The sequence below is a fragment of the Cryptomeria japonica genome, chromosome 4 (assembly GCF_030272615.1).
Source record: "Cryptomeria japonica chromosome 4, Sugi_1.0, whole genome shotgun sequence".
Lineage (NCBI taxonomy): Eukaryota > Viridiplantae > Streptophyta > Pinopsida > Cupressales > Cupressaceae > Cryptomeria > Cryptomeria japonica.
The window spans coordinates 663,013,352-663,026,133 of record NC_081408.1 but is presented as its reverse complement, the minus strand read 5'-3'; positions in this window follow the sequence as shown (position 1 = coordinate 663,026,133).

Sequence of the window (12,782 nt, the reverse complement as noted above, 5' to 3'; positions counted from 1 at the left end):
TCAGTTTAAATTGATATTTTTTGATAAATAATTTGGTATCTAGGAAAAAAAATAACTAATATATGATGGTTAAAAGTCTATTATTTTATGTGTCTATTTGTATATCTAATAGTTAAAATTTGAATATTTAATTAAGCTGATAGGCTTTTAGTATGGGCTTTAGCCCGGAAAATTGTCAGCCTTCCCGTAAAATCTTTTTCGGCATACTTTTCCCAGGCACATTTTCCGATCCATGTTTTCACATTTTTTTACGCATGCCAAGTTTTCCCGTAGTTGGCGGTAGTACCACTTGATTGCATTTATCACAAATGCAGAGAAAAGACAAGTTCAGGACGCTCTTCACGAGCGAGTAGAGCATTGGTGATTACGGAAACGCCTCCATTTTCTTATCTTGATGAACTCTAATAGAGATTTTTAATATTCTGATTTTTATTATTTTAAGTCGAGTGAGGAGGAGGTGGATGCGCTTGCCAAAAGACCCCTCGCCCATGCTTATATGTCAAACTATTGGGAGGGATATTCTCTGCTTTGCACAGCCCTTGCTTTGCTCCCTAACGGAAAGGTTGGATTATTTCATATGTTTTAATTTGTTCTTCTGCCCCAAATTTGTGTTTATCATTCCACCCTCTAAGGTAATGCCCCATTTTACCCTTATTCTTAATTTTCCTACAAACCCTGCTCATTTTTTCTCAAAGTCGTTGACAGTAGAACACAATTTTTGCAGAACCGTGAGGTAAGTCACTTGCCATGGGTTGCCTTGGGGTTCATCGAGAGTTTTTTTTCTTGCAACGTTGCTTTTTTGGTTCATCTCATTTTGAATTTATGTCTGCTCCAGTAGGGTTTTTTTAAATTTTTCTCTGTTGACACAGGAATTTTTCCTTATCTACAAGTGCTTGGCTACACAAGGGAAGAATTTTGTGAAGGATTCGTAGAAAAACTTCATAATATTGATATGAAGAAATATCGGTCATATTGGTAAGGTCTAATTTTCATTTAATTTTTCAGAATTGAGGCAACGGCTGCAAGGCACTTAGTTATTTTTATTTTGGGTTCATTTCATTATAAAAATAATAATAATAATTATGCTCTTATAGCATTTTGTTTGAGACAGTTATATGATAAAATATGTAGGTCTTAGACAATCCTCATATTTTAAACCTCAAAAATTCCTCTCCACACTTTATGTTAGGTCCCAGAGACAACTGAGAGGAGCGAGGGGGGGAGGGGTGAATCAATTGTCTAATAAATTCAAACCAAAAACCAATTAACCAACTTAATGCTTAATACCGGTAAACCAGTTAAGTGTGCTGGTAGACAGTGTTAACAGTAAATTGCTATACCGGTAAAGATTAATGCATGAGACATAAACATAGAGTCATCCACAACACATAACACCAATATTTTGTACGTGGAAACCTTGTAAGGGGAAAAACCACGGTGGGAAACCTTATCCACAATCAGATGATACTACTGTAGATAGTAAGTACATAAATGGGGTCTGCACATGCGGAAAGGCCAATAGCCTAGAGCTCACTACTCAATCACAAAATGGGAGTCACACTGACTACAGTTGGATGGTTAAATCCAATGAGAATGTACTGCACAAAATAGCATCTTCATATGCTGGATTCAATATAGGTGTAATGCTGGTATGCTTCTACAAAAACCTAGCTTCACCTTCAAATGATGTCTTCGTGTATACCTCTGCTTAATCTCGCATATACCTTCACACAATTCTTTTTCGCATTCCACATTTTGATCTTACAAATAAGATCTTACATTTATACCATAACCTAAGACCAATTTTAGTAGGTCGACTCTACAAGATATTACAATAAAAACATTTTACATACAATAGAATATCCGATGCAATAACTAATTAAACATGTCGGCTTAATGCATTTACATCAATAATAAATCATCTCCATAGCATGCCATGCTAATCTGGAAAAGATAAACCTGCCAGTGTAACCCTAGATAACCTTGGACCTATTTGTTGGTAAAGGCAAATATGCAAATATGAATATACCAATGATCAATTCTTCAAAACAAAGTGTCCACACGATGTCTTCGACATTACCAAGTGTCTTCCATATCATTCCAAGTGTCGGTGAACATTATATCCTGTCAGTGAACCATATACTAGTAACTGTGCAATAGTTACTTACTTGCCGGTGAATGTTGTTGGATCTCCAAAGTGCTAATTTTCAGTGGGTGTTGACATCAATGACAAAACCATACCAAAATACCAACACTTTAAACGCTATGAATCTTTTTCCATCACAATTTATGTGATTATGCTTTGAGGAAATGCATCAATGAAATTTTTTACTTTCAGTGAAACCATTTTGCCGTATTTTGATTTGAAAAAGTTTTAAAAATAAATACTTTCCTATAGTGAAATGTTTCATCAATGTATTCTAATAGTGTACACAAATGGGGGTTTCACTGGTAAAGTTTTTTGAATGTTGGTTTAAATTTCTGGAAAAGGGCATTTCAATATGATTATAAGAAACAATGAATAGATAGATTATAGATTTAATGATGAAAAAAATAGATAAAATGAATGGATTAAAGTGTCTTTACAATGAAAAGATCAAGTAGTTAAATTCATCTACAAAATATGTGGTTTTAATTCAAGAATAAGTGGAAATTTCATAAATAGTTTTGTAATTTGCATTATTTTCAATTGAAGAGGATTGGTATAATTAGAGGGAGGATTGGTGTAATTAGTGTTTATCATCAAATGGGCTTTTTGTATTAAAATCCAATGAATACTAAAGAACAATGAAAAGATCAAGTAGTTAAATTCATCTACAAAATATGTGGTTTTAATTCAAGAATAAGTGGAAATTTCATAAATAGTTTTGTAATTTGCATTATTTTCAATTGAAGAGGATTGGTATAATTAGAGGGAGGATTGGTGTAATTAGTGTTTATCATCAAATGGGCTTTTTGTATTAAAATCCAATGAATACTGAAGAACAATGAAAAGATCAAGTAGTTAAATTCATCTACAAAATATGTGGTTTTAATTCAAGAATAAGTGGAAATTTCATAAATAGTTTTGTAATTTACATTATTTTCAATTGAAGAGGATTGGTATAATTAGAGGGAGGATTGGTGTAATTAGTGTTTATCATCAAATGGGCTTTTTGTATTAAAATCCAATGAATACTGAAGAACAATGAAAAGATCAAGTAGTTAAATTCATCTACAAAATATGTGGTTTTAATTCAAGAATAAGTGGAAATTTCATAAATAGTTTTGTAATTTACATTATTTTCAATTGAAGAGGATTGGTATAATTAGAGGGAGGATTGGTGTAATTAGTGTTTATCATCAAATGGGCTTTTTGTATTAAAATCCAATGAATATTGAAGAAAAATATGCAGACATCCTTGGCACTAGGATTTTAATAAATAAATAAATTGATTGTAATTATAATGGTTGTTTTTTTAAAGAATGTTTTAGAACTGGTTTGGGCTTTTTTTTTTAATTTAGTAAGTCTTTAGATTAAACTGAAATAATGAAGGTCTGAGTTGAATAATTCAATTCAGTTTTTTCATATGAAATATTATAATTGTTAATATTTTTTAAAGTATTTTTCAGATTACATGGTTATTGGATTAAAAATATTAAGTCATAAAATATCATATATGATGTAATATGTAGTATTAGTTTGCTCGTATTTGTTTATTTGTATGTGAAATTAATTATATTAGTTTGTTTGTATTTGTATGTGGATTTAATTATGTAAATTAAATTTTCTTAAAATATTTTTCTAAAAAAAGTGTTGTATTATATGGATACCACAACTTAAAAAGTTAAAACAAAATAATGTGTTATAAAATACGGATTGTTTCACTTCAAACTTAAAAATAATAAGAGAAATAAAAGAGTAAAAATAAAAAGAAATATTGTGTTACATGAATACCGCAAATTGAAAAGTAAATAAAAAATAATTTAAAAAAAAATAAAAGTGGAAGACCGCTAATTTTATTAATTATAATATTTATACAATCCTGGTTCAAAGAGCATCGATAGGAAAGGATCAGGCAAAGAAAACCTCTGGTCTTGCTCATAAAAATCCCATTGGGAAGATAATATGACCGATTACATTGAACTAGAGAAGTGAAAATTTTAAACCAGTCCCAACCCATCCCAAAAGGCCATATAAGACAGTATCAGTTACAAAAAATAATATCCAACGTCCCAAAATATGTGGAGCAGATAGAAAAATTGTTAGAGAAGAAGCGAAGCAAACCATCCTCAAGAATGCAGAAACCAAGTACTAGAACCTTCATCTGGGGGGACAAAGACTGGGAAGCCGCCACAATCTGAATATCCGAAGCAACTACACACAAAGGCTCAACTACTCTTGGAAGAAACAATGCCAAATCCCAAACACTGTAGCAAATCCCAAACACTATACCAACAAGCACACACAGGCCGCCACCTCTGAGGAAAACAATTAATAGACAATGCCTACGAAAAAGAAATGAGGAGCATCATTAATGAGCAAGCCTCACACCCGCAACCAAAGAATGAAAGGAAATAATGCCATGTCAGATAATCACACGAACCATATCCCAATCATCGTGCCAATAAGCACACACAAGCTGCCACATCACAGTGCGATAATCATTAAACAATGCCAAGCAATAAACGTGCAAGCTGCGACTTCTAAGGGCGATAATCATTAAACAAAGCCAAGTATCATAGATACCGTGAAAGCATAATAATGCAGAAGAAATGATAATGCAAATAAGAAAAAAACCCTCAATCAATATGATACCCCATGGAACAAATCAACTCAAGAGCTAGGCATCTGCCAACGCATTCCTTGAAATAATGAACAAACATGCAAATTTAATGAGGTGAAGTATAGAGGCCAAAAAGGCCCCTTATAACATCCCACTAAACTGCATGCATATTCACAATTCCAAACAAAATGCAAGGTCGAGGCAAAGCAAAAGAGTATGACCGAAAAGAAAACTTAAGACTTTGAAGGCAAAGGAGGCAGACAATTCTCATCAATATCTACCAAGATGTGAATATTCTCATTTAGATCCTTATTCGCCAAAAAATCAGCGACGAAATTAGCCTCTCTATAACAATGAGAAATAGAGAAAGAGGTAAAGAACTTAATCCGTAACAAAACCTTATCCAACCAGTATTTTAAATGCCAAGAATTACAAGTTCGATTAGTAACCACATAAAAGATAACTAAAGAATCTCCTTCAATCACAACATCTTTAAGATTTAATGAAATTATCAAATCCAATCCAACAGATAGAGCATGAATTTCTGCAACATTATTAGTCCCATCTGGAATACATTGACACCTAGCTTTAATAATTCTAGAACTACCATCAGTAACCACCACCCCAATAGAAGACTTCCTTGGGTTACCCCGAGAATCACTGTCAAAATTTAACTTAAACTTGGATGGGGGGGGTTTTTGTTAACTGAAGAAATCCCATTCTTAGAAATAGCCCCTTGAGAAGGAAGTAGATGTAATTTTGGCCAATGCCTTATGACCCAGCTATACCAAGAATTAAAAGTGCTTCTAGGACTCATACCTTTGTAAATAAAAGCCAAAGCAGATTCAGAAATGGATTTCTCAATACAGGAGAGAACTTCTGATAATGAGGAAACCTTCTTCCTAAAAATTCTATTATTCCTTTCCAGCCAAATATTCCAAATCAAAATAGAAGGGGCAATAATCCACAAACAAGCATAAAAAGAAGATGGACATAACTGCGGTCAACCCTTAAAGTGAGACCGTAGATCCCCACATGATGCCGCAACCCAATTTAATTTATTAAAGAGCCAATAACAACTATCTAAAGCAAAAGGACAATGAAGAAAAATATGATCAGTCGATTCCAAGGAACAACCACACAAAACACAAGGAAAGACAACAGTAATGCCCAGCCTATCCAACCGCATACTTGTGAGAACTCTATCCTGGATAGCCAGCCATGCAAAAGCTCTCGCTTTTGGAAGGCGGGCAATATGCCAAAACAACCAAGAGGGCCATACATCCCCCCTACAATTAGCAGATAAATACCTGTATCCATCTCTAACCGAATACTCCCCAGACTTAGAATGAACCCAAATTAGCTCATCATTAGACTCAGAAAAAGTAAGTTGACATTTACTTAATTCCTCAACATATGCAGACTTGAGCTATTGATCAACCGGGAAAGAATCTATTGATTTCCATTTGGCAACCGAAATAGAACCAGACAACTCCACATAATAATAATCAGCCACGAAAATTCCTCAAGAAGATTTTGATTGAGACATAAGAGTCGACCAATCTCTAAGAATAGACAGAGCAGAAAAATCATTCCAAACCTCCTCCCAAAATCTAGCTTTTTGACCATTATGCATAAGCCAAGATAAACTAGGAAGAACGATAGATCTACATTCGGACATGAAATTCCAAATTGCAGAACCCTTAGGAAGCAAGGAAGCAATAAAAATAGCCCCCCCAGGACAATCTCCTAAATATTTAGCATATAAAATAGATGCCCACTTAAAAGAAGGTTGTTTATATAATTTCCATACTAACTTAGCTCCTAAAGCCAAATTCTGCTTACTTAAATCCCTAATTCCAGCACCTCCCATATCCTTCGGAGAACAAACCTTATCCCAAGCCAGCAAAGGAATTCGGGCCCTATTATTCATATTATCATTCCACAAGAATGACCTCATAATTGATTACAGATTAGTAACGGATTTCTTGGGAGCCTTTAAAACGGACGTCAGATAAATAGGAACCGCATTTAAGACTACCTTAATAAGCACTATCTTACCTGGGAAAGTAAGCCACTTGTGAGTCCAAGAGAGAATCCTTGATGAAACAGAAGCAGAGATTCTTTCCCAAAAGTTATGCTTTTCAGATCCAGTGAAAAGAGGAATCCCTAAATATTTGCAAGGAAATTGACCAACATTAAAACTCCAAAAGTTAACCAACCTCGATTGTACCAAGGGAAAAACATTAAGAAAGAAAAACCTTAGATTTAGCACAATTCACCTTTTGATGAGAGAAATTTGAATAATCTCTTATAATATTACTAATAACTTTTGTCTCATTCAAAGTGGCATGTCCAAACAGTAAAGTATCATCAACAAAAAGACAATGAGAGTGTCTAACAACTATATTTGGGATACTAATATCCTTTCAAAGACCATTCTCCCTTGTAGCCAAGATAGCTCTACTAAAAGCTTCAGCTAAGATAATAAACAAGAAAGGAGACAAAGGATCTCCTTGCCTAAGGCCTCTGGAAGAAGCAAAAAAAAGGCACAGGGAGCCATTCAAAATCACAGAAAATCTAGCAGTAGAGATACATGCATAAATCCATCTCACCCACTTAATCCCAAAACCAAACTTTATAAGGATAGATGAGAGAGCCTACTAGCTAACCCTATCATAAGCTTTCATCATATCTAACTTAAGAACCATAGCAGGAATAGAGAGATGAGAGATAGAATGCAAAACCTCATGCACCACAATGGCCCCTTCTATCATCTCCCTACCAGGAACAAAACCACCCTGCTCACCCGAAATAATCTTGGGAATGAGCTTGGAAAGTCTCACAGAGATTGCCTTAGTTATTATCTTATATAATATATTACATAAAGCAATTGGTCAAAAGTCTACAAAAGACTTAGGATTCTCTATTTTAGGAATGATGGCAATAAGAGTCGTATTTAATTATTTTAGAATAGACCTGTTACACCTAGCCTCCTCTAAGACAAGAAGAAGCTCATCCCTAAGAAACTAATTTTATGGATTAAACCTTGAATGATAGGAGAAGATAAAAGAGATAGTAAAAAAGAGAAAAAGTGATACATGAATGCTAAAGTTATAATAAGGAAACTAATTCTATTGATTTTTTATTTATTTTTTAAATAGTAAAGTGTTGAATACCAATAATTAGAAATCTAACTTTTTGGACACCTGATTTTTGGGAACGACAATGACTATTAATGTGGACTAACAAGTCTTTGTGATAAGAACAAGGTTGGATTTGGTTGTCATAATATTACTTAGTGATAACACGTTTAAGTTTTGTAATAATGTAAAAAGTTATAAATATATCCATATCACAAACATAAATGTAATACTGATATATTAATCTTATCATCTACAAGATAATAGTAAAGAAATATTTAGTATGTTTAAATTTTTGTTTAAAAATTTATTCCAGACATTCATTACCATCAAACAAATATTTATCAAACAAATATACAAATAAATTGTATAAATATTGTTTATTATGATTCATTTTCTTTTAAAAAATTTAATTTAAGAAGTAATATCTATTTGTAAATTCATTTTGAGTAGAAGAATAGTAAAATTATATATATATATTAAATTTGAATATGTTTTTAAATAAAGTAGTAATGAATTCCTATATGTTTTAATCATTCATATATAATTGCAGTTTTTTCCATATTTAAAAATATTAAAGTTATCACAAAACTTTGCTTATATAAATGAAGTAGTAGTAGGCAACTATTTTTTGCTAACTCAAATTATGATATTGTTATCAAGATTCAACTGTGTAGATTTTGAGTCAAACTCATTGACCCATGAATCATGAGAAGTGGTTCACAAAAACCCATCTCTAATGAGAATGAATGGTCCACATAACACTCAACCATTTGACTTGAAGCTTCTACCCATACCCCCCTCCGTCCCTCCCCCCTTATTCTAGCTTATTCTAGCTTGAGCCCTAGATTACTATTGCTCCTCTTTTCTAGCATATCTCTCAGTTCTGGCGGTGACACTAGTACATTCGGAGCTGATTTCCGATGGTTGTTTGTCGGATTTGCGACGAATTTTCATTGAAGTGCCGACAAAATCAACCGTCGAAAACTCGGCGTCGGATTGGTCGACGATGCCATACCCATCAGAAATACGACAATCCAATGGACTCTGTTGATGCTGTATGTCCGTCGATTACATCGTCGGTCGAAATCTTGGTAGTCGTCATAATTCCGACGATGATAATTTTTATCAAAAAAAAAAAAATTATTATCGATGTCGGCATTTCCTTCCTTCGATGACTCTTTTATATCGATGAGACATCATTGGGTCTCATCGATCCGGTGTGCTCCTTTATTTTTCCATCGAAATACTTCTTTCATCGATATCACTATGCCTCGTCGATGAATGAGTCTATTATCTCACCAATAAAGTTACATCGGCAAAACCACGCATATCAAGAACATGCCTTTTAACCTCCTCAAAACCTATATCCTCATCGATATCTTTTACCGATATAGCTTCCTTTTGTTAGATCGATATTATTCTTTCGATGAAAATGCTCCTTTTGGTGGGTCCTTTTTATGTTGCACCGATAGTATTATTTCCTTGAGAACTTTTCCCGTCAATGAAGACCCTCTCTGCTTTCTTCAATATCTTTTGTCGATGAAGTTATTATCTTCAGTGAGTCCTTTTTGGAATTCATCAGTGTTTCCTTCCTTCGATGGCTCTTTTATATCGATGAGACATCGTTGGGTCTCATCGATACCTTTTGAATTTGGATCGATATTATTCTTTCGATGAAAATGCTCCTTTCGGTGGGTCCTTTTTATGTTGCACCGATAGTATTATTTCCTCAAGAACTTTTCCCGTCGATGAAGACCCTCTCTGCTTTCTTCGATATCTTTTGTCGATGAAGTTATTATCTTCGATGAGTCTTTTCTGGAATTCATCGGCATTTCCTTCCTTTGATGGCTCTTTTATATCGATGAGACATCGCTGGGTCTCATCAATACCTTTTGAATTTGGATCGATATTATTCTATCGATGAAAATGCTCCTTTCGGTGGGTCCTTTTTATGTTGCACCGATAGTATTATTTCCTTGACTTATTCATCGATGGGGCATAGTGATATCGATGAAAGAAGTATTTCGATGGAAAAATAAAGGAGCACACCGAAGCCCAAGGTTTCTTCGACATAAGACCCGATGGATATCAGATATGTTTCGATGAGGAGACAGCCATACTGACCGAATATAGTATTTCGATGAAGGGAAAAAATACTTGTTCGAAGTAATATTCGAAACCAAAGTATTGTTGATAGAAACAAAGAGATCGATGGACTAAAGAAACAAATGATCGAAAGACATATCCTCATCGAAATGATTATTGATTGCCGCCAAAATCATAAACAAATCCCACAGAAGGTCACATCGCCATTAAATTCAAATATGTGCTCGAGTGACCGTTCCAAACCGCCATTACTAACTGATTAAATACGCCATAAGTAGTGGATCAACATCAAAGGACACAACATTAAGGAATTCACAGGCAATGAACTGAAAGCATAAATTGGGTGAATTCACAGATAAAGCTCAGTAATTCAAAGTAAGTTGTTTGCACACAGACCTCTTTTTTAAAATTCAAATGGAATCATCATCTAAAACTAATAAGACCAGAAAGGGAAAAGAACCTATCGCTGCAGAAGAAAAACCTAAAAGACAGAAAAGGGAAGGGCGTTCTTTGGCCGAGGACCTGATTGACCAGTGGCCATCATCCAGTTTGAGGTCCAAGAAGATTAGAGCTGACGAGGAAGGCCTGGAGGATCGGTTTGAGGATCTTGGAGACATATGGACAGAATTGAGAGGGTATGAATTATTCATATATGGGTACAACATAAGAGTTGCCCCTCAACCTATCAACAATTTATGGCGATTGAACTTAGGAAGGTTAGTCGTGGCTAATGTATTCATGAATGTGGAGCTCATGAAGGCATTGGCAAATAATTATGACCCTAAAACCAGGACCATATATAACTACATGGGTGAGCCAATTCTTGCAATTACAAAGGAGGTTATTGACACTGTGTTCGAGTTGGATTGGGGATTTGAAGAATTGATTGACCTCAAGAAGTTAACAAGTGAATATTTTAACCTAGAGCACATTTACAAAACATGGAGACTCCCTATACATAGACCTAGGAATGCAGGGTCCTGAGTGCCCCTAGGTCAGGATGACAAAGCTCCCTATGATGTCAACTCTTTCCATCCATATTTCAAGTATACCTATTACTGTGTTACCCAAGTGCTAGGGATAAAAGCCCATCCTTTGATGGATGTTGCAGCCATGGTCATTTGTGCTGATTTGCAGTCTAAGGACCCCCGCTTCTTTGATTTTTTTGTTTATTTGGTTGAGCTTTTGAATCATGGGTTAGAAAAGTTAAAGGGGGATGTCATCAATGTTCATTTCAAACATTATTCCTTACTTATGCATATGATATTGTATGTGGGCCAAGATGAAAGGTTATGGCCATAAGAGTTATGTGTCAGGACATATGATAATGTTGGGATGAGAAAACCAGTGCAACTATGGGTTTCTTCATGGGACCAAAGGTATGCGAATAACCAATATTGGCATTTTGAGGAGTTCTTTGTCAAGCCATTATATAGACTGTTGGGATGCCCGTGCAATCATGCCCTTGCACCAGAGGTTCAAAGATTCCTAAGACCAAAATTTTTCACTGAAGATCCCTCAATTGAACACAATTGGGGAGATTGGTATTGTTTTTTAGACTGCACACAAGTTAGGGTATACGGGTTTGGAGGGAGACCATACTTACTACCACTTACAGTCCCTAACAGAGTAGCTTGTCTGGAAATTGTGAGGCAACTATCAATAGTGAGTACAGAACATCTGACAAGCCATGGGAAACAATCAATTGTACTTGGGTTGTTAGTATTTTCAGATTTTATTGTGAAAAGTTCAAAGAGTTATGGCCTGCTGCAGACAAAATTGGATTATTATGGCATGGCTATGGGGGATCCAAGGCCCAATTTCGATCCTGAAGGATACATAAGGATAGCCTGGTCATCACAAAAGATGAAGGCTGGAGAGCATAAATCTTACCTATCGGATGACCTCATTAAGAACATTGGCAGAGAAGAGGCCAGAGTGAAGCGAATAAAGTTTGAGAAAGTAATGCAGGCTTATAAATGGAAGATTTTTAGAAGGAAAATGGATGAGAACGTGCTACAAAATATTGAAGACCCCTTGGAGTTGGCCAACAAACTTGTGGAGCATGAATTGGAAATACTTGAGGGAGTCCCGCCTCATGTTTTTACGGATTACATTGATACTATTAGGAATACAGAGCCTTTGGCTCATATGTCTCCTGCTTCCACATCTGGCATCGTTCCATTCACTCCTTGAGAGGATTACCCCCCTAGTTATGAAGAGGATACACCGATAGACTTGGCAACAGGACAACTAAATGTCCGAGAAGTGGCTGACATCAGATTCCTGGAGCATGAGGATTTCATTGTTGATAGTGACTTTATTGCTTCCAAGGAGTTCACTGCATTCCTCTATCAACATAAAGGATCTCAAATTAGGATTAACATAATAAATAGTGAAGAAAAGCAGCAGCTTCAAAAGTTACAAGAGGAGATGGATCTTGTGATGAGAGAAATGACACCTGAGAAGGGAAGACAGTTGCTTAAGGAAGCTGGTGTGCTATTATACTCTGGATGGGACATGAACTCTGCCTTGTTGTTTGATGGATTCCTCAAGAAACAGGACCCAAGTAGGCAAATGATACCAAACGAGATTGATAAACTCTTTAGAGGATCAGGATATGATCCAGATCAGAAGGCTGTTCTACAGTGGGCTATCTATCCCAAAGATAAAAGACCTATATTGGTTGATACAGAAGAAGCTTTTGGACATTTGATGGTGCAACAGGTTGGAAAGACTGACCCTAGAACAACTGCCAAACTAA